The 23,005-nt window shown below is 39.4% G+C and overlaps 1 long non-coding RNA gene across 1 annotated transcript; it reads left to right on the top strand.

Moving 5' to 3' along the window:
* The first annotated feature begins 2,221 nt into the window (after positions 1 to 2,221).
* LOC124556575 lies at positions 2,222 to 6,518 on the top strand. The gene is made up of 3 exons (XR_006968621.1): positions 2,222 to 2,434; positions 3,147 to 3,258; positions 6,184 to 6,518. It is a non-coding gene; the product is annotated as an uncharacterized LOC124556575 (long non-coding RNA).
* Positions 6,519 to 23,005: the final 16,487 nt, after the last annotated feature.

Below are 23,005 nucleotides of genomic sequence, written 5' to 3' on the forward strand. Positions count from 1 at the left end.
CAGACTACACTTTGGTTGGGAGAAGGGCTGTGACTCCCTTGAATCAACGTCTGTGGCTATCTAGTGAGAGGTGATATCACAGCTCCCGATTTTTTGCAGCAGATAGTTTAGCATAGACCCAAATACAGCTATGTGCCTTCCCATACATCCTTCTTGAAACAGTGGCAAGTGGGTATGAGTGGCGTGGTTTGGTTAGTTGTTAGTCAATTTCCAGTTTAGTATTGCCGTAGTTTCTCGGTTTAGCGACGTCTGACCTGATAGCAATGTGACCTTTTTGTTCACAAGTTTCTATATTTTCGACAGCTTTGTAAAATCTCTCAAAAGTACAGAAAGTAAACAGAACAAAGGTGATAGCAAACAAATCTCGTCTACAACAATAAGACATACCGCAGTACAGCTACTACATTCATAATCAGGCCATCTCGAATACAAATAAGTGACGGCACCAATAGGTTTTTGGACCTCAGAAATATTTAGACGCAACTAGAAAAGAGCACTGTTGCCAAAATAGGCCTATGGTGCAAACCAAACAGTAAAACACTAAATACTTGAAACATTAGAGATTTCAATTTCTCTATTTATGTCTTTGCAAAACATACGTAGCGCAGCATACCATCAAAAACTCCTGGTGGTTTACAGGTAATCTAAGCTACTTAAAGATCTAAACTTTTTCCTGAGTTTCTCTGGTGACGAAAGTTGGTGTTACGGCTATGACCCAGAAACTAACCAGCAATAGTTCCAATGACAGTCCACCATCGTGGCCAAAAATGGACACCCAGGTACAGAGTAACATGGCCTCCTTGATCTGTTTCTAGTAATTGCGGATTCCGTGTAGTTTCCTGGTCAATAGTCAATGAAGTTCTATCACACCTAAGATCTTAAAAGGACATAAGAATGTCCAGTTAGGTGACAATTGGTTAATCGGTCACAATGAGCTACCATGAAAGTCTATATCATTGAACAAAGTTCCATAACCGCTATACTCACAAGACGTAGCTCAGACTTCATACACGCAACGAGGAAAATAAGTTGAAGATTTGACTGTCACCGATGGTGGAAGGTATAAGGGGAGGCACGAAAAGTGGGGGCTCCTGTAGAGGCTGGGTAGAAATGTTTCATTCGCTACAGAACTTATAAATGTATAAGAATTGTTATGTGATGGTATGAAACTGTTCTAGTTACGTTGAACAGAATTGGAAATACAGGCTTCATTAAATACAGTAAACTTTCACAGAACACTGCCAAAATAGTTTGTAATATTTCGTCACTTGTCGGTAAAACCCTTCAGAGCCTCCAAAAAAAAAGCAGATTGAAGGAGACACTGCTGAAGTATACGAGCAGAACATCCATCCCAGTGGGACCAGTTCCTTGCTGTGCGGCTGAGTCGCTATAGCTCCATACTAGTATGCCTGTAGGCGTAAAACATCAGACGGGGCTCGAGACAATCGCTTTACATGGCCTGCTCGAAACACTGTGGCTGTCGAACACTGGAGGTGTGTTTGTGCGGACCCAAATACCTTCGTAGCACAGAAATACTATTTTGTGTCGAGAGAACTGGCACAATCGTCTGTGTTCTTGTTTTTAGAGTAGTATGTTTCAAAAGTGGCCGAAGTTTTTAGATTGGTGTACTTGCTCTAAAGGGAACTACTTTGAAGGTATGAGTGCAGAACAAGCTAGAGATACAACATAGTTTTAATATATTTCGGGAACTTTTCGGTGCCCTGTGTTACTACGTGTATACATTAGAGCTCTAACACTTTCTTAGGTTGTTTGGTGGAAACCATATCGATGTCTGAAGAAACTATGGCGGAAGTGGAAGTACAGCAGGACACAGAGGAAACACAAATTATACAACTAGGGAACGAAGAACCGTCTCAGAAAAAGCGAACCAAGGTGAGGAGAGAGAGAACGAGAGGTTCAGAGAAGTCTACGATGGAGGACAGTGGACTAGTCCAGAAAGCGAGGACTGGTGGTGTAGCAGGCACCATGGAACGAGTGGCAGTAGCCGCCTGCAGAGCGGAAGGCAGGGCGTTGGCGCGCGCTGGAAGGGCGGAAGGCAGGGCCGCGGCTGCTGCGGGAAGGGCTGAAGGGAAGGCGGCGGCAGTGGCGGGAAGGGCTGAAGGGCGCGCCGCCGCCTCCGCCGGCAAGGCGGCAGCGCGCGCGGCGGTGGCAGCGGCCAGGGCGCAGAGCAAGGCGCTGCTCGCAACCAGCAAGGCCAATGCTGCCCTCATCGTAGAGAAGGCAAAGGCGCTAAAGCTGTCGCCGTCTCAAAAAGAAGCGAAGGCGTCGAGGCTGTCGCCGTCTCAAAAAGAAGCAAAGACGTCGAAGCTGTCGCCGTCACCGAAGGCCACCTCGCAGCACTGCAAGGCTGCTGGCGCCCGGGAACGGCGTGCTGCTTGCGGCAGGAAGCGTACGTCCAGGAGACGACGCAGAGGTAACATTACTAAAGCTCTATCTCGTTCTCTAACATCTGCAGTCATGGCAAACATTTGTCATTATTTTAACCACACATTTTACACAACAAATAGGAACAATAGTGTACTGAAATAATGTTGACAGATTGTTCACTGTAGGCCTATATTGGTAGAGCTAGGATAAAAATCCTGTAAATACTGTTAATGCTGTTAAAGCCTGTGACATTCTTAACTTTCCGTTAGGGATTGCTATACCTCAAATATTTTACTTAACATTTACATTCTCAGCCTCTAGTGTTAAAGAATCCCTGATTCAAAGATGTTCATTATTTGTTCACGATATTCCTGACTTGCCTCTTGGCTTAAATTTGTTGTTCACAGTACTTCAAATGCAGAACAGCTGTATTTAATGGTATTGTCCTGTTTACAATTATTCATTCAGGAGGACGACGGTTCAATCCAGTCTCCAGCCATCCTGATTTAGGTTTTCCGTGATTTCCCTAAATCGCTTCAGGTGAATGCCGGTATGGTTCCTTTGAAGGGGCACAGCCGATTTCCTTCCCCATCCTTCCCTCACCCCAGCTTGCGCTCTGTCTCTAATGACCTCGTTGTCGACGGGACGTTAAACACTAATCTCCTCCTCCACAATGATTATTGCTGATACTAGCAGATGTAGCTTGTGCGGTGTTAAACTGTATAAACTGAAGATTTAAATTGCAATGTTTCTTTTAGATTCTTCATGCAGTGACTGCTGTTCAACCTGCTCTGAAGACAGTTGCTCTGATGAAAGCCATTCTGATAGCTGTGGCACCTGCAGTGACTATGATACAGGCAGTGACGGAAGGTATGTGTTGCAGCTTTCAGCTCATCAGAGCTGGATGAAATTCAAATTAATACTGAAACAAATTTACTGTAATCAACTATTCTGTTCTATATACAGGATGGGTTGACTAATCAGAGGCAACAGTAACACATTCTAGAACTCCTCACTTGTTCTCATGAAGCTTGGATGAAAAGAATGTGAAGTCTAATTTTCAATATAATTTGCCCAAAGTTTAAATAGAAAGTGTTGTCTTTGACAAAGATGTCAGTGGAAAGTTAGGAGCGACAAATTTCTGAAATATTCTGGTACCTATTAATGATCTTAAAGTGCTGCAGACTACTAGTCTGAATTCTGTTTGGGAGATGGATTGGCATAACAGCACACACAACAAACTGTCATTAAGGAGACTATGAATGTGTGGAAGTCTTCCATGCAGGCCTCTCGCAGGGAGTCAGTTGGCCTCTGCCAGCTCCGCAGTGGCTGTACGTGGGTAACAGTTACCTCCTCCGTTGGGAGGACCCACCTCGGTGTTGCTCAAAAATGACGGTCGTCCACCTCTTGCTGGACTGCCCACTTTTAGCCACTCTGTAACAGACTTTAAACTTTCCCAGCACCCTGCCTTCAGTGTTGGGCAACAATGCCTCCACAGCAGCTTCGGTTTTATCCCTGAGAGTGGGTTTAGTACTTCTATGGAGGTTTTAGTGCATGTCCTTTATCCCTCTTTCCTCAACCCTACTGCTTTTAGGGTGGAGGTTTTAATGTGTTGGAGAGTGGCTGGCTTTCACTTTCTATTCTCGTGCTAGGCCAGCCACTGTAATCTACTCATGTTTTACTCTCTTCTGTTCCTAGTGTCTCCATTTTCTTGACCTCTTTTGTTCCATTTAGTGCTCATTGCCTTCCCATCGTTCTTGTGGCGTTTCCTTTCTTTGTTTTGTTATGTTTCATCTGTTTTATTCTCACACTTGTTGCATTGTTTTATTAGGGACAAGGAACCGATGACCTCATAGTTTGGTCCCTTCTCCCGCCTTTAAACCAACCAACCAATCTTGCTCCCCCCTTCACCCTGATAGGACTGGCTTTGACTAGGCTTGGTGGTTCACCCCTGCCCTCTGCCTCCCACTTCTTTCTTTATGGGGTGTGTTTTGTCTTGAGTGTCTCTTATCTACATGTGCTTCTTCATTCATGACCCTGTTTTCCTTCCTTCCTTCCTTCCTTCCTTCCCTGTCAATTTGTAATTTTATGACCATTGTAGTTCCCTTTTATAGTGTGAGGTTTTATTGGTTTGTTATCCCAAGGTTGGAGGGACTGATGACTGTCCAGAACTTGAAAGGCATAAAGTGAACATGAGATTAATATGGTTTCAGCAGGATGGTGCCACAGCTCATGTGGTGAGAGCATCCATGGAAGTGGTTTGACAAATGCTCCCAGGACATGTTATTTTTAGCTTTTTACTGACCCCCTCTCACCCAATTTGTTGATACAAAACCTCTTTTTGTGGGGATATTTAAAATCAGTCTACATGAACAGGCCTCACACAATTGATGACCTGATGAATTCCATTTGTCAGGGCTGTGCCAAATGAAATGTTGGAGAGAGCCATGTGTAACTTTTGGGAGGAGATCCAAATCTGTATCCAGCAGAAAGTCCTCAGATATTATTTTTTGAACCTAATTAAAGTACATATATTTCAAAACTGCATTAAAAAATCCCACTTAATGCTTGTTTTTATTATTTTTATCAAACTGTGCCCCAGTCATTCAATAGTGAAAAACATGTTTCCTCTGCTCCACCCTGTACAAACGGTTATGATTAAACATGGACATTTTTCTGTAAATGTTTCCAATTGTCATGAAAGTGTAAATCATGTGGTAAGTGGAAGCTAAAATTCCATATGCCAGTTTCCTTTGTGACACAGTATTGTTAGCTGGGATTACATTTCTTTTAATAAAGTCATGTCTTTTTTCAATCATTGCCAATTACATTTAATACACAGTAATGTGGCTACACTATAAACACATAATGAAAATTTCTGAAAATGGTATATGTGACTATTTAGCATAGTTCTGTGTAATAACCCTAATGGTCCTCATTCTGTAAGTCTGAGGCTAACAATTTCCCCAGAATGAGACACACATTTCAGACACACTAAAATGTTTGTAATAGTAAATCAGTGACTGCTCATTTATACATCATTTTTGGACTCTTAACAGATAACAGCTTGTACTTAACATGCAATTCATGGACTGAATGTTTGCCTCATTTCAGCTCACTTTGTATCAGTGCCAAGAAACTGTTGCTTATCAGGTTAATGAGTCAGTTTACTATTTTGGCTGACTTGTAATTGTGTATCATGCATATTGGCTATCTTTGTTTTTCTACTGCTGAAAACATATGTAGGAGCAAGTAACTGTTCTGTGTGAATCACCATCCAGAGCATTGGTATGTCAGGAAAAAAGTCCCATTGACTCTTCAGGTATCACATGAGTGACTGAATGTCCTGACAAATGTTGACATTGATTTTACACCATCTTACTTACCTTTATCTCGAGGCTACCAAAATAAATTTGGCATGTCCCTAATGCCATATATTGGTCACAGGGAAAGATGGCACAGCTTAAACACACAAAGTATTTATTGTAACCTAAAACTATAATAGACCTAATGACAGGACAGCAGCAATCAGTTATGCAGTGAGAACTCTTGGTAACTTAACATTCAGGTATCTGCATTTGTGTTCATAGTTCCATCCATCAAATTTCAGGGCAACCAGAGAGAAGTCAATAAAAGAAAAAGATAAATTACTTGGCTGCTGGTAGTATGAAATAAGAAGGAATAGTCTTCGAAAGGGATTTGAGAAACTATATTTAAAATTATGTTTACATGTAATTTAATGTTACGTTGATCTATGCAACAAGTGTCAAATTTAATATTTAATGGCCTTAATAGTTACAGTGACACTTCCTGCTCATGCTCAGACTGCTACAATGAAGAGGACTGGACACCTGGCAACAGCCCACTGAAGCAAAAGAAAAAATAATTTCAAGAGTGTATATAATATAGTTGGCATCTTGACTGATATTTATTCATAAATTTTTCATTTTAAGGTTGGCTTGTAAGGGTAATTTTTTAAAGTTGAAGTGTGAAGAAATTTTAACTGAAATTTTTAAACTGTATTTTCCAAAACTCTTATGGTGCAAAATTCTAAAAGTAACAACAATCTGTGTGTTTTTCAATTTATGCAAAACTGAAAAAGTAATAAACATTAATTTTAAAAAAATTAAGATGACACTGAATGGTCACTTATGTTTATTAAACAATGTTCTGTGATCACTCCATAAACTTCATTTGTATGCTGATAGTGCAGTTTTCTCTAAAAATTTCGCAGGGTGAAGGACTGAGGTAATCTCATCTTGTCTGGTACAGTATTCAGTTAATATGGTACTCTCCATTCCCAATATAACCATGAAATTTTGAGTTTTGACATGCAATCACTGGCCACTGTGCTGAACTTGACACACACGCCACAGCCTTGGATTCAGCCTCTGACAATCTATGAATGCCTCAATTCATAAATTGTCAGTACTTATATGCTGAGTGGCATGTAGCCCCCTTCCCTTCTGGAAAGTTAGTTGGATTTTACGACCATACTAGTCGGATTTAATCAGTTCTTTCACTCATGTATCGACATGGGTGTAATATGTAACATTTCAGGTTTTTGAATAAAAATTGGGTAATGTTCTATGTCTATTGAAAAGGCTGACTTCATGTGGAGCTAGTAGTAGAGCCTGGTATGACAGCTGATTCATTAGTTTGGTGCTACACTAATACAAATTGATCTCTCGACTCTGCTGAGAATCAATGATGTAGCACAATGTCTACCACACATTAAACATAATTTCCCATGTTCCATAACATACACTTCACAAATGTAAATTAAAAATAAAGATACAAATTGTTAGTATTGTTGTGAAAGTAGATCAGGATCAAAGCTGACACACTAAGACCATGTTGGGAAGAGGCTCATCAAATTCACAGCTCGGATGTCTGAAACTAAAAGTCCAAATATTTCAAAGTAAAAACTTTGATGGGAATGGAGTAGGAACTGACAAATAGTTGGAACATCTATGTGGGACAGACTATAAAACCCCCACAGAGCTCTAAAATGCTATGTATGTTGTGAAACTCTGCATCTACCAGATAAAGCTAAATGCCACAAGAAACAATTGTGTGCAGAACACAGAATAATGTAGGTTCAGCATCTGAGGTTTAGAATAGGCAGAATTGTCTGCTGTGCCAGCTGCAATATTTACACATGTACACAGGATGTGCCACCACCCTATACATGCTGCCCTGGTTTCCTGTACTGTCGCCATTCAAGCTTAAATTACCAGTTGCTACTTCTTAGTCACCGATATCAATGTTTTAGAAGCATTGTGGAGTGCTGAAAATTGGTAGTTACTCTAGATGCCTCAATTCATTTGATAAAATGACTTGGCAATGCTTGGCTTAAGGGATGTTAGTGCATTGTGCATTTAACTGAAAGTGCCTGAACTACTTAGCACCTTTCATGTGCTTAAGACACCTTCCACAAGCTACAACCATTTTATTAGCTTCTGTAACAATGAGTGCCCTGAGTAGGTTTTATTTGGAATGCAGCACTTGCCTCATGGGTGCACTGTGAAAACTGACACTGGTGCTGGAACCAAAGTATAATATTAATGGATTTGCTTGCCAGTCACAAGGGCAATGAATAAAGTGTAAGACATCTGAGCATAGGACAGCATAAAAGTTTTCAGAGCACAATCCAGGAAGGCAATAAGACCAGAGTGTAATTCTTACCTGGAACAACTTTCATTTGTGCAAGATCTTTGTATCTGGTGATGTGCATCAGATTAAATTACTTGCATAAGTTGGAAATCTGCAGAATTTTCTGGCTGGTTAAGGATGAGGACTGGTACACAACTGTCCTGCTGCCACTCCTATCGAGCTTAAGACTTGAATGAACAGAGTTGAAAGGTTTTTTGACACTGCATATAGCATTTGGAGCTGTAATATTAAGCTTAGATGGTAAACAACTCCTAACCAAAGGAGGAATAGCTGAACAGTGGAATGAGTACAGGGGCTCTGTACAAGGGAGATGAACTTGAAGGTTATAAGATATAAAGGGATGTAGACATAAATGAGAAGGGAGGTATTGCAAGAATAATTTGACAAAGCTGTGGAGGATCAAAGTTGAAACAAGACCCAGGAGTAGACGATATTCTGCTGGAACTACTGATAACCTTGGGAGAGCCAGCCATGAAAGAGCTCTCTGTTGTGCAAGATGTAGGAGACATGAAATATGCTCATGTTTCAAGAAGAATGTAATAATTCCAGCTCCAAATAAAGCAGTTGCTGTCAGGTGTGATTATGGAACTATGTTTAATAAGTCATGGCTGCAAAATACTAACAATTATTTACAGAAGAATGGAAAAACTGGCAGAAGCAGACCTCAGGAAAGATCAGGCTGAGTTCCAGAGAAATGTGGGAGCAATACTAAACCTGTGACTCAGAAGGTAGGTTAAGGAAAGACAAATCTACATTTATACTACTTTCAGATGTAGAATAAGCTTCTGATGTTGACTAGAAAACTCTTTGGAAAATCTACAGGTAAGGGGTAAAACAAAAGGAACAAAAGGTTCTTTACAACTTTTACAGAAACCAGATGGCAGTTATGACCTGAGGGGCATGAAAGGGAAGCAGTGAATGAGAAGGGAGTGAGACAGGCCTGTCTCTGATGTTATTCAATCTGTACATTGAACAAGCAACAACAGAAAACAAAGCAAAATTGTGTAGGTATTAAAGTTCAGGGAGAAGACATAAAAACTGAGATTTGCTGATAACATTGTAATTGTCAAAGGACCTGGAAGAGCTGTTGAACAGAATAGTGTCTTGAAAGGATACAAGATGAAAATAAACAAAAGCAAAACAAGAATAATGGAATGTAGTCAAATCAGGTGATGCTAAATGAATTAGATTAGGAAATAAGACGCTTACAGTAGAGGAGTTTTGCAACTTGGGTAGTAGAATAACTGATGGTTGGAGTAGAGGATATAAAATGTAGACTGGCAATGGCAAGAAAATTTTCTGAAGAATAGATTTAAGTGACTGGAATGAAGCCATGTATGGAAGTGGAACATGGATGATACAGGTTAGATAAAAGGAAAATATCTTCAGAAATGTGATGCTACAGGAGGAGGCTGAAGATTAGATGGGTTGGTCACGTAACTAATGTAGTGCTGCATAAAATTTGGGAGACAAATTTGTGGCACAGCTTGACCAAAAGAAGGGGTTGGTTGATAGTTAACACCCGGAGACGTTAAGGGATCACTAATTTAGTAATGGGGGAGGAAGGGAGGAGAAGTGTGGGAGTAAAACTCATAGAGGGAGACAGAATAATACAGTAAGCAGATTCAAAAATATGTAGGTTGCAGTAGGTATCTGGAGATGAAGCAGCTCACACAGGATGGAGTAGTGTGGAGAACTGCATCAAGTCACTTTCAATTTACAGCCAAGACTGCTGTATACATTTTAGGTGACAAAGTACATCATGAATAGTTTTGGAACTGGGAATATACATCACCAGTTAACACTTTCGCTTCGGCTGATGCTTATAAGTGTCACAACAAGCCACAAGCCAGTGCGGCTGACGCTTATAAGCATCCACACTCACTGTCGGATCACTCAGTCTAGTTGCAGCATCTAAGCTAGCATCAACGCATGTAAACTTTTGTTTTGTGTGGTCAGCTATCAAACACATATTGTTTTTAATGGCAGTTAATGGACCTTCCAATGTGAAAAGGAGCACTTACTAATTTTTACACATCTGGGTGTCCCCTGGGCATCTATGATAAATGTAGATAGCTAATTCTCTCACACCAGGAGCAAATATGCTACTAAATTGATGACCTCTATCAGAGTCAATCTTTAAAATGTGCATTTAAAGTAAATGTGATTTCAAATGAAACCAGTTTTTTTCCTTTTTTGTTTTTCCTTAAGAATATGCATTTTGGAATCCAAATTCTATTTTTTGTTACATTATCAACAAATCACGAACATCTGAATGACGCCTGTGACCCCTACAGGTGTCAGATAGAAAAGACTTTAAAACATGACCACAATACAGTCAAAGCTTATTTGAAGTAATGCTCCTAAGGTGTCATCATTAGGTCGGTATAGAAAATGATCCTACAGATCTTACACAGTCTTGACGTCAGCCTGTAGCTGAGGTGTGCTTAGGAATGTCAGCTCCAAGCGGTACCTGCCATTTCAGTGTGTTACCGGCCCACACTCGAGTGTTAGCAGCCCGCACTCGCACTTGCCAGGCCGCACGGGAGAGTTACACGCCTGCACCGATGCCGCAGCGGAAGTGTTAACGGTGTATTCACTGCTCCTGCAATATAAATAGCTAATTATTTTAAGGATAAATGTCACTTCATTTCTACAAATTTGTATTCAGTCACTTAATAATAGAACCATGGGTTTTCTTACATACCTAAAATCCCAGCAGAGATGGAACTGACTGCAGTGACAAGCTTACCTTTCTATTTTAACAGGCTATTGATTGCAAAACTTCACATGAAGGACATTAAAGCTAAACTCATCATTTGAAGTTGCCTAGATTGTTTTGAATAATAGAATAGAAATTAAAATTGGTTTCTCACTATTTTAAAACAGAAACAATACATAGAGGTTAATTCTCCAAAAGTTTGTTACAATACATTTCATATTTAATTAGATGGTGGCAAAATGACAAGTGATTCTAGTTTTAATCAGAACAAAATTGCGTTTTATTTTTCGTCTTTCACATTTTCAATATCATTCACTATATGTGGTGGCTACTTATTTGGATCTGTACCTCTATACTGAATTTTGAATATTTGTTTTCTAAATTATTTACCAATGGAACTTGTGCTCATAACAAACAGTGCACAACCACACACATTTGATACATAGCCTTTGCAGTGAATAGCTGCGCTAGCACCTTTCCTTGTCACACAAATGGAGAGAGAGCTCTTGTAAGTGCAAAGTTTGCAGCAAGAAAGGGCAATATGTTCCCCTGGGGTACAGCTGAATGATAGTTTTGCCAGTAACAGGTTTCAGCTGCCAGAGTTGAGGGAGAGGAGCATCAAGATGGTGTAAGATTAGATGTGCAGCAAACTCTGCCTGTAAGAAGGCTAATAATAACTGCTAGATAGTGGTCACAGCAGAAATGTAGGCCCTCTTACAAGGATTATTAAAGTAGTAGTACAGGTAGTCAGTATTTTCAAGCAGTGCCAGACTAAATAAGGTGATTGAGGGTCTAGGGCTTTGGTGCAAGACCTCTACAAAAATTAACAGCGGTGGTGGTGGTGGTGGTGGTGGTGGTGGTGGTGGTGGTGGTGGGAGGGGGCAGGAACAATGTGAATAGGGGCTTGGAGGTTGTAAATACTTGGTGACATGAGAAAAATAGCTTGTCTAATTGGTAGCATCAATCAGGGCTAAGTTGAGCTGATCTGGCAGGATGATTAGCCTCCTTTTGGCAGTGCTCTGTGGCAAGTTGATGCTGAGATGGAAAGGCACTGATAGCTGATGACTACACAAATAGCACTGGTGTCACTAGGGACTAGAGGACGGGGCTACAGTGAGTTTGGTCTGCACCTCAGTGGGATTGGGAATAGAGAATATCAGATGAGAATGGAGCCACACAATATCCTATTGCCATGGGTAGCATAACTCGGCTTTTTAAGATAAATTGTAACAAGCTCCCCCTCACATAAATGTATCCTGATGAGTTTAAGAATTTCTTAAACTTCAACACAAGAGATGTAAGGTATCACACTGAAGTGCACAAATACCACAGATTTGCTCAGTTATCAAGTCATCTAAATGCGCAGTCTGTTAAACATAAAGTACATTAGTCTGAAATTGAATTAGTCTTTAATCATCATGGTGGCATGCATTATGGAGCACTGGCATAGGCAATCGAATGCAGTGCATAATGTTATCACAGGAAGGTGTACATTGCTACTGTAGTACTATTTTAAAAGATGGGATCATGTGCCACACATTTTAAATCTAGAGAGATAATTAATGTAAATGTTTTGAATTGGCAGCCACTGAAAAGTTACTCAATCCATGCATGTAGTGATCACTTAGCAGTAATGTGGAAGCTTTCAACAAAGTAACCAAAGTTGTGGAAAGCCTCAGCCTCAAAAACTATCATATGTGGAGACATGAATATAAAAAGTGTTGAGTGAAATTAATAACTTCCTAAACATTCTGAACCCTTTTGACATAGCACAAATGGCAACCATTGCTACTCAGGTTTAAAAAATTTAAGCATTAGTCTATCTACTTACAGGTGACAGGGAATTGAAAATTCAAAAAGGAGAGATTTCAATTGCTTATTACAGAGCAACTGAAAACACACATTGTCTGTCACTGGATACAAGGTTGTTTTAATATATGTATATTACTGTGGGTAGCAGGTTTAAGGGTGGATAGGTGTAAGGGGAATGCAGATGTGACTGGAAGAGGTGGATTTAGTAGGTGCGAACAGGCATAGAATGGGGAAAGTGCAGGGGGTGGGGAGAGGTTCGTAGTTAAAGATGTAAGATGATGTGGCACCAGAAAAGTGTGGGAGATAACACGCAAAAGTCCTGGAATTAACACAGGGAGCATTATCAGTTTGAAGGTATAGGCTTCATTATATCAGCGGAAGTAATGTGGGACATAAGATGCTGCACTAACAATCAGCGTGGTCTTGAGGCCCTCTGTTGCGCACGGCCGAGATGGTTGATACAGTGTGGCTCATAAGTAGAACATGCAGTGTGGTTTGTAAGGCAACAAGAGAAACACAGGAAAGAAAAGAAAGAAGGAATGACATTGAGTATAGCAGATGCAAGAGAATGTAGTTACAAAGGAAAACAGCACAGGGTTAGGATCGAAGAAAAGCCATCAAGCAAAAATCAAACAATGGAAAATCCAGGATGGAATGTAACAATACCATTACGATATAGCAGAGATGTTGAGTCACTATAGGCACAATAAAAAGATTCACACACTTAAAGCTTTCGGCCATTAAGGCCTTTGTCAGCAGTAGACACACTCCATGCAGTACCTTCTCTCCATCCACAAAATTCTCCTGCTATGCAATCCCAAATTCCTGGAACCCATAACACACCTTGAAACCCTTGCCCTGCAGGAACTTGAGCAACATGCACAACACCACCTCAAAAAGCTCTCCATCCTACTCACTTCCTACTCCCGCCTTGTAGTACCACTGTCCACCACTTCTACAACCACCTCCAAACCTCCCCCTCATAGCTGACAAACCCTGTCTTGCACATCTACTGCATTTACCGCACTCTCCAAAACTCCCTCCCACCACCATACAGAACCCAGAACCTAAACAGACCCCCAACACAGTTATGAACCTTTGCTCCAGAAGCCTTAGTCCCACAGAAATATCAGTCCTTTCCAAAGGTCTCACCTTTTGCTCCACTCCTAAATTCAACCATGCTGGACTAGTTAAAGACCTGCTCTCCTTCTCCCGGTCTCTACAGTGGAAACATTTTTTCGCTACCAACCTGACCAATCAGACTCCTCCATCCAGCCCAGAATCCTAAACCCCTCACCTGGTTCAGATTCATTGATGACATCTTTGCTATCTGGATTGAAGGTGAGGACACCTTATTCACATTCCTCCAGAACCTCAACAACTTCTCCCCCATTTGCTTCACCTGGTCCTACTCAACCCAACAAGCCATCTTCCTACATGTTGACCTTCACCTCAGAGATATGTCCCCAATAGAACTTATGGGGGACCAGTTTGGACATCAACTCTGTTTCACTGCCTGTGTCTGGGATCTTAAGGACCAGTTACAGCAGCTGTGGGCCAGCATGTGTGAGGAGAGGATACAACAGCTTTATGACACCCCCACCAAACGAATCAGTGAAAGCATCCAGGCCAGAGGAGCTGTAATGTATCATTGATAAAGTGGGCTCATACTTCCAATTTGGATCCATTTGTAATCACTGAAATAACATCACATACCTCTCAACCCAAGAAGTTTTGTTTTATTTCCTCCTGCCATTCTGGATGTTTCACATTTTTTGTCAGGAAGTGTATGCTGAAATGGCCTTATCTTAATGACATCTGCATATAAATAATTGTCTAACATGTTCAAACCAGCAAGAAGTGTTATAAATAACTGCTGTATCTCCAGTAAGAATAGAAATTTGTCATTCTGCAGCATCTTATTCACCAAATGTTTCATTCCCCCATCACATACATAAGTGCAGGAACCAGGGTTGGCCAGGTTAATGTTTATCCTTCCCAATCTAACAATTTCAGAATATATCATATAGGTGGATTGTAACACAAAAGCTAAAGTGTGCAGAAGCTCTTTTTGCGTGGTAGATGCCCTGACAGTTTAACACCATATAGGAACATGAGCCAGTTTTCTCTGCGGCCCATATTTGGTGACTAATAGAGCCAACTGAGATAGTCACATACAGTACCAGTTCACATATTCACTGTAATTCTGTGTATAAGTTGTTCTGCTAGATTTGTATTACAATTTTTAAATTCCCACACATGGCTGTTGTTGGTGTTGAAAAACCCTTTTCATTAGGTAAATTAAATTTGTGATAGAAATGACTGACAGAAGACTGTGTGACAGAAAATGTTATCAATTAATTGGCATTGCAACTTCTTAATAGGGTGGGTACATCCACAGCTCCTACACAGTATTCCAGTCATTGTTTTAGGAAAATGTCTGTTGCTGAAGCCATAGCCAATCAATCTGTAACCATGACCCCAACTTACTGAAAGGACAAAATCAGAACAGTTTTCTGATATTGCTGAGGACTAGGAAATTCATAGATTCAGTTGCTGACTTTTGAAGAATGTAGAGGGCAGGTTCACATAATTCTGTGAGGTGCAGAGTGGAGGTGATGGTTCTCAGCAGGTATTATTTTCAGAATCAAGTGCTGTGATTTAGATTATTTTTTATAAGCAGCCCTGTGTTACACAGTCGATTAAATAGCAATTTAGTGAAAGTTTCATTCAAAGAGATGAAATTGGGTAGTTTGTTAAAGCACTGCAACAATCAAAATCTTTGTTTCTGGCAATTCTTTGACCCCCTTACTTTTTAACTATTATATGAAGATTTTTCTTCTCCATAATTCAAGAAAACTGCAATGAACCAGTTGTTAGGTTATGTGGATGTTGTTAGTGACGTGTAGTTCTCATCCTGTGGCCAGATCAGGAATTTCTTTGAGAACAATCAGAGGGCATGTTACATGGTTGACCAATTAAGATATTATGAAACATCTGATATCGCAGTCTTATATGACATGATACCAGATATTACATATTTTTGGAATGTAGATTACATGATTCTTCCTTCCCAGCTACATTGTCCAATACTATCTTTTTTTAAATTGTTCTGTTAAAATACCACTACACAATTTAAGTATTTTATTACTCTAAAATCGGGGTAATCATTTTATATACAACACTGTTTGATCTCAAATTATTATTCTTTTATGTAAAACTACTTTCCAGAAGATATTACAATAACTTGAAATTAAGTTAAAATATTTATGAAATTTTGAGCAAATATTTGAATGTATCTGTTTGCCAATCTTGTGTTGAAGACACTGTGAGAATGTTAGTAATAAGATTCACTTATTATTTAAGATTTTAAATTAAAATTATTCTGGTGTCACTGTTTGCAAAGAATATTTTATTAATTTATGATCTAAAAATGTGTTTTCATCTCCCATAAGAACCTTGCTATTTGGGGAGCGAAATAACTGATGATGGACAAAGTAGAGACAGTAGACTGGCAATGGCAAGGAAAGCGTTTCTGAAGAAGAGAAATTTGTTAACATCGAGTATAGATTTAAGTGTCAGGAAGTCATTTCTGAAAGTATTTGTATGGAGTGTAGCCTTGTATGGAAGTGAAACATGGACGGTAAATAGTTTGGACAAGAAGAGAATAGAAGCTTTCGAAATGTGGTGCTACAGAAGAATGCTGAAGATTAGATGGGTAGATCACATAACTAATGAGGAAGTATTGAACAGGATTGGGGAGAAGAGAATTTTGTGACACAACTTGACCATAAGAAGGGATCGGTTGGTAGGACATGTTCTGAGGCATCAAGGGATCACCAATTTAGTATTGGAGGGCAGCGTGGAGGGTAAAAATCGTAGGGGGAGACCAAGAGATGAACACACTAAGCAGATTCAGAAGGATGTAGGTTGCAGTAGGTACTGGCAGATGAAGAAGCTTGCACAGGATAGAGTAGCATGGAGAGCTGCATCAAACCAGTCTCAGGACTGAAGACCACCACAACAACAACAACAAATTTTCTAGACAGTTTATCAAAACTTAACAAATATTGATTCTAGAATCGAAGACAAAAAAAGGCAACACGCCATGAAGAAATTATCTGAATGGGATGGAAATCAGTAGATGTGACATAAATGTACAGACAAACAAATGATTACAATTTAAGAGAAACTGGATGATTTATTCAAGAGAAAGAGCTTCACAAATTGAGCAAGTGTATAACACATTGGTCCACCTCTAGCCCTTATGCAAGCAGTTATTCAGCTTGGATTTGATTGATAGATTTTTTGGATGTCCTTCTGAGAGATATAGTGCCAAATTCCATCCAACTGGTGAATTAGATTGTCAAAATCCTGAAACAGTTGGAAGGCCCTGCCCACAATGCTCCAAACGCTCTCAGTTGGGGAGTGATCCTGCGATCTTGCTGGCCAAGACAGGGTTTGGCAAGAAGAAAGACAAGCAGTAGGAACTTATGCTGTGTGCAGGCAGGCATTATCTTGCAGAAATGTAAGCCCAGGGTGGCTTGCCATGAAGAGGAACAAAAAGGGGTACAGAATGTTGTCACTGTATCACTGTGCTGTAAGGATGCCATGGATTACAGCCGAAGGAGTCCTGTTGTGAAAATAAATGGCACCTCAGACCATCACTCTCAGTTGTCAGGACTGTATAGTGGGTGACATATGGGTTGGTATCCAAGCACTGTCCAGGGCATCTCCAGACATGTCTTCAACTTGAAATCTCACTGACTGGAGTAGAATTGTCTTCAGTAATGAGTCCCACTTCAAACTGAGCCCCAATGACTAACACAGATGTGTCTGGAGATGCCTCAGGCACTGGGGGGATATGAAACTGTCAACTGCCATGCGGTCCGACAAAAGGGAGTGATGGTCTGGAGTACCATTTCTTTTCATAGCAATAGCCAATGTCATCATGTATTTGTTGACACCAAGAGCACCCACCAGAGTTATTTAATTTGGTTGCTTGTTAGTTAGCTACGAGTCTGCCTTGAGTGCAGAGTTGTAATATCCTGTGTCAATTTTATTCAGAAATCTTATTTTTGCATTATGATTGTTCAAGAAACCAAAAAACACAATAAATTGTGAAAGTTAAACTTAGAAACATGGACTTGGCTACATTTTTGTTTCATCATAGAAAACCCAAATCATACACCAAGCAGAGAAATGCAGATCAGCATCCCTTAAATGTGTATTCCACTCTCTTAACATTAAATACCATGTGGAATAATCCTGTAAAAGGTATGTCACTTGAGTTACCATATGAAAGTTAAATTTTGTATCCAGTAATGGACAAATAACAAGCAGAATATGACAAGCAGCAGAGCTCAGATTGGGAGTGCATGATTTGTGTTTAATTAGACTTGCCCTGTAGGTCAAATCAAGGATGCAAGTCATATTAAGACCATTTTCGTAAGTAAAAGAGTAGAGAAAGTGTATAAATTTAATTAGAGATTTTCAATAAAAGCTTTTCTCTATCGGGCAGGAGACTATTACATTGTGAAATGAAACCCAGATTGTAACTGATCATCTTAAACGTGTGCTTTATGGCAGTGGATGTTATTTCAACTTCATGGAGGAATGAGGGAGCATTAATTGGTCTGCAGAATGACACATCTTTCAATGGAGTAGATGAAGAAATCAAATCAAAAGAGGTTAGTGGTCTGCAGAATGGTTATTGTTGTACCTTTCAAAGGCCTCTTGCAATAAAATGGTAAATCTGGCAGATGTTTTCATAAAATACATTTCTTTTTGTCTCTTGTATTAGTCTGGAAACATTTCTGAAAAGCTTTTTTGATGGACAGGGGAACTGCTGTATTATAATTGTCTCTCAAGTTCCTTGCCAGTATCATTAAGCAGCTGTTCCTGTCTCTTGTAGCCTTCCAGTTAGCCTTGCTCAATACACATAACCTTAGCTCCATCTGCAGCAGGTGGTGCTGATTTAAAATTATTGTAATTTTCTCAAAAACTTATGATCACTGAAAATCTGTAACTAAGTTTAGCAACACCTAGCCACCAGATTCTTAGATTCTTACCTGTTGTTTACCCCAAAAATAAAAAAGGCACTGAAAGACTCTTCATACAACTAATTAAATGTTTTCACTCAAGGCTACTGAAGACACTCCATCACCCACTCTAAAATTCAACACAAAATGCTTTATACTACCTCCAGAACCTCTCACTCTGCAGCTCACCTCTGAAATCACCACCAGATTCCACAAGTGTCATCAGACTCCTCATCTCAAATTCATGTTCCTTCAAGTCCAGTACAATGTTGTATTCTGACAGTGAGGCCCAAGTCTTCTCGTGTATCCATCCATCTCAAATTTCACCAGCAGTTATAACTTAATTTTACAACTAAAACTGTTGATGATGCAAAAATACACATACTCATGACTTCATCCCCACTTCAACCAGTAACTCTCTCTGAAATATGGTGTTTTGTAGTGCCTAGAATTTAAAATGCTGGAATGTAAAATAATGCACCACAGTGAATGTGGACATTGAGGTTCAGCACCCATAAAGTCATTCTCATGTTAAGATCCCTTATGGCACATCCCAGGTTGGTGATGCTCTGTCTCATATATATACACCAATGACACTACAGCCATTTTAGATTAGATTAGATTAGATTTACTTTCATTCCAGTTGATCCATAGTGAGGAGGTCCTCCAGGATGTAGAACATGTCAGAAAAACAATAATACATGACAAATATTTACAACTGAAGCAAATAAGCTAATGTACCTTCCACAGGTCCCAAGTGGAATGATTGTAATTTTTTTTTCAATGAACACTATATGAAAGAATCATTTTACAAACACTCATTTGCTAATATAGTATTAATGCACTAAATTTAAAATTTTTAAAAAAATGTTGTTTTTTAATAAGGTAATAAACATGTAATAGAACTACTACTCTGACAAGTTATTGAAAATGTTTGTTCCTGAATAATGCACACCTTTTTGAACAAGAGTAAGTGACTTTAAATCCTTGTGAAGATTATTCTTATTTCTAGTATTGATTCCATGAATTGAGCTGTTGGTTTTAAAAAGTGATGTATTTTTAATGACAAATTTCATTAAAGAATAAATATGTTGGGAAGCAGTAGTTAGTATCCCTAGTTCTTCACCCCTCTCTTTCAATTGCCAAGGAGCAATATACCCTTAACCATGAAAGAACTATATCCCCAGATTTGTGCATTAAACGGACTGCTATTTAACAAAGAATTCACACATGTTTAACACTGTGGTCAGCTAATTTTTGGTCTACCCATGGAACACTACTCACACTGTCAACAATGACAGCCCAAATTCCCCAGTACTAAAAGGACCCTCTACCTATAACCTAGTTAAGTAAATCATTACCCAAAATCAATCTCCCCTTTAATGTTATGCATTATGATTACTATTGGTGGATATTGTCAAACAAGAACTAATCTCTATGTATGCCACATCATGCTAGGAACATTACATTTGAAATAACTCTTGAAAAGACTCCTGGTTAAAATAACTTCTTTTTTGTTCAGGCTGCAGTATGCTGACAACTTCACTGGTGTCTTGTTCTAGTGTCATAAACAGAAATTCAAGACTGGAGACAAACTGTCAAAGTAACACCCATTCCACAAATATGTACTTGTTCATTTATTCACACATCATGTGCTGTAGATCCCATCATGGGAAATAAACTTGAGGGGTGCAGGAAAAAGATACACTTTTAATTTACTTTTGAATTTCTACATATACACATTTCTCCATGAACCACTGCACTGAGTGCAATGGAGAACAGATAGTGTACCAGTATCATATTACCCCTTTTCCTACTCCATTTGCAGATGGTACATGATGGTCAGAAAGGCTTTTGATTCTGCAGTGAATGATACTGGCTTTCTCTCTAATTTTAATGTTGCATACCCAATGCAGGATGTATGTTGAAAGAAGCAGTCTGTATATAAACTTGTTTTTACTTATTTTGGATCATGGGCTCTCAGGAATTTATTAGTAAGGATCTCTGGGCTGCAAAATTTCTTTCTTTTAGCATCCCCCACTGTAGGTTGTTGAACATCGCACTGACATTATCACAATGACTAAGCAAACCTGGAAAGAATCATGCATTTCTTGTTCAAATATTTTCTTTCTTTTCTGTTCATCAAATTTTGTGAGGGTACCAGAATGATGAACAGTACTCAACATTTTGTTGAACAAATGTTTATAAGCAAGCTCTTTGGTATGTTACAAGTTTCCTCACCTAGTGTCAAGACTTCGGTAGCTTTGAAGTTGGTCAATGACAGAAGTCTTCATTGTGCTGAAAGGATCCGACATATATGTCAAAATAGGTACACTACATTGCAGTAATTAATTTTCCATTTCTTCATGGTGTGTTTATAATCCATTATCCTTGTGTGATGATCACCTTTGACACAAGTGGGGGCATATGAACCAGGAGAACAGTTACATTCATGGGCATTATATCACAAACTTGGGGACAAGGACGGGATCGAAGTTTGTTATAGCAAGATCAAACATGATGTATAGAACATAGTACTTTATAGAGCAACACGTAAGATACACATAAGATTGACTGGACAAAAGTAATGCAGTGTAAAGAATACAACAAACACTCATTTGCGATCACTTAAATAATGTTGTTTCTTTGGCGGCTCAGCAGAGCATGCCAGGGGGCTGACTTAGGTGGCCTCTATAAGTGGACCTGTGGACTGTACAGATGTGCACTCTCTCAAATTAGGCATGTAATGAGTGAAGGTACATCAAATGGTTTACTCAGAGTTGACATATGCCAACCTACAAATTTAGGACATGTAATGATGAAGGTAATTGAGCTGAAGTAAGCTTATAGATTAAAATATAATATAAAGCAGTATATTTTCTACCAATTTTCTGCATAATGTCCTACTGTGACATAATATATGCTGAAGGTCCCACAATAAAGAAACATTTTTTCATCTTTTTACACACATTTCTTGTTCTTTGGTGTTCAACCCTGATGCTGATTTGCAGCAGTGTACTATACCACCCTCCTGTCTGCCTTCCTCTTCATTTCCACATATGTAACACATCCAACATGATTCATGATCTGCCCCATTTATGATACACTTCACCATCCCTGGTGATTCCTTGCATCAGTAGCTCCGTCTGCTGTTATTCCAATGATGTGATTGTGTCTTAAAATGTTTCCCATGTTTTTGTCTCTTCTTGTTTGTATGTGCCTCCAAGAACTCTAGTTTCCTGTTCTCTTCTCAGGACCTCTTCATTGGTAACTGTTTCTCCAATTGATCATCATTATCCTTCTGTAGCACCAAATTTCCAGGGCTTCTAGCCATCTTCTCTCTTGTTTTCCTATTGCCCAACTTTCACACCCATATAGGGTCACACATTTGACCTGCTGTATTTTGTTCATAATTTGTTTCCACCTTCTGCCATCCCCTATGATCCTGTTTCGCAAACAGGTAAATTTCTCTTTCCTCATCTGTTTCTTTCCAGCTTCTGTCAGCCCTTGCAATCTTGCTTTCTCTGTCACTTCCAACTCTTTTCTTCCAATTCGTGTCCCTAGAGGTTCATATTCTTCTTTATTACTACATACAATTGCTTTAGTTTTTCTCTTGTTTATTCTCATGCTATACTGATTACAAAAAATCCTTTCCATTGTGCTAAGAACTTTCTCTAGATCTTCTTTCATCTCTGTGGCCACAGAAATATCATTTGCATAGTTCAGCATGTCTACCTTCTGCTCATTAATTTTGATCTCCACCACACTTTTTTACAATCTTTATCTATAGCTTTTGCTTTACAGCTTTTGGATGTTACATGATTTGACCAGAAGGCCAAATGGAGACCCTCAAAGATACCTCTAAAACTCTATCAGGTGCTGATAACACTGTCTCACATGAGAATGTGGCACCTCCACGTCCCTCACAGTGATAATTCAATATCTGATACTGTTCATGCCACCTGTGCACGCTACCAGGTCTGATAACAATGCTAGACATGAAAAACACTTTTGCACTATTGTTCCTGTTATATCTGCCATGGAGAATTGTAGCTCTTATTACTCATATACCCCCAGCTTTGTTTTTTTCCTCCAGGTGCCAGTCATTCACAATTCCCTCTGCATGTCATAGTAAGTTGTTAATTATGAAACAGACTCTCCTACAACTATGGCATTATCTCTCATGTCATTTATATAAACTGCTAAAAAAATAACAAACAATCCTGTTGGCAGAACATCCACAACTGAGCATTATATCAGAGGTTGAAAATACCACTTCAGATGTAAATTACTTTATAGCACAGCTACGACACCTGAGGATGGGCTTATAACAGTCCAAAACCAGTAGTGTGGAAATAAAGTAATT

The sequence above is a fragment of the Schistocerca americana genome, chromosome X (genome assembly GCF_021461395.2).
Source record: "Schistocerca americana isolate TAMUIC-IGC-003095 chromosome X, iqSchAmer2.1, whole genome shotgun sequence".
Lineage (NCBI taxonomy): Eukaryota > Metazoa > Arthropoda > Insecta > Orthoptera > Acrididae > Schistocerca > Schistocerca americana.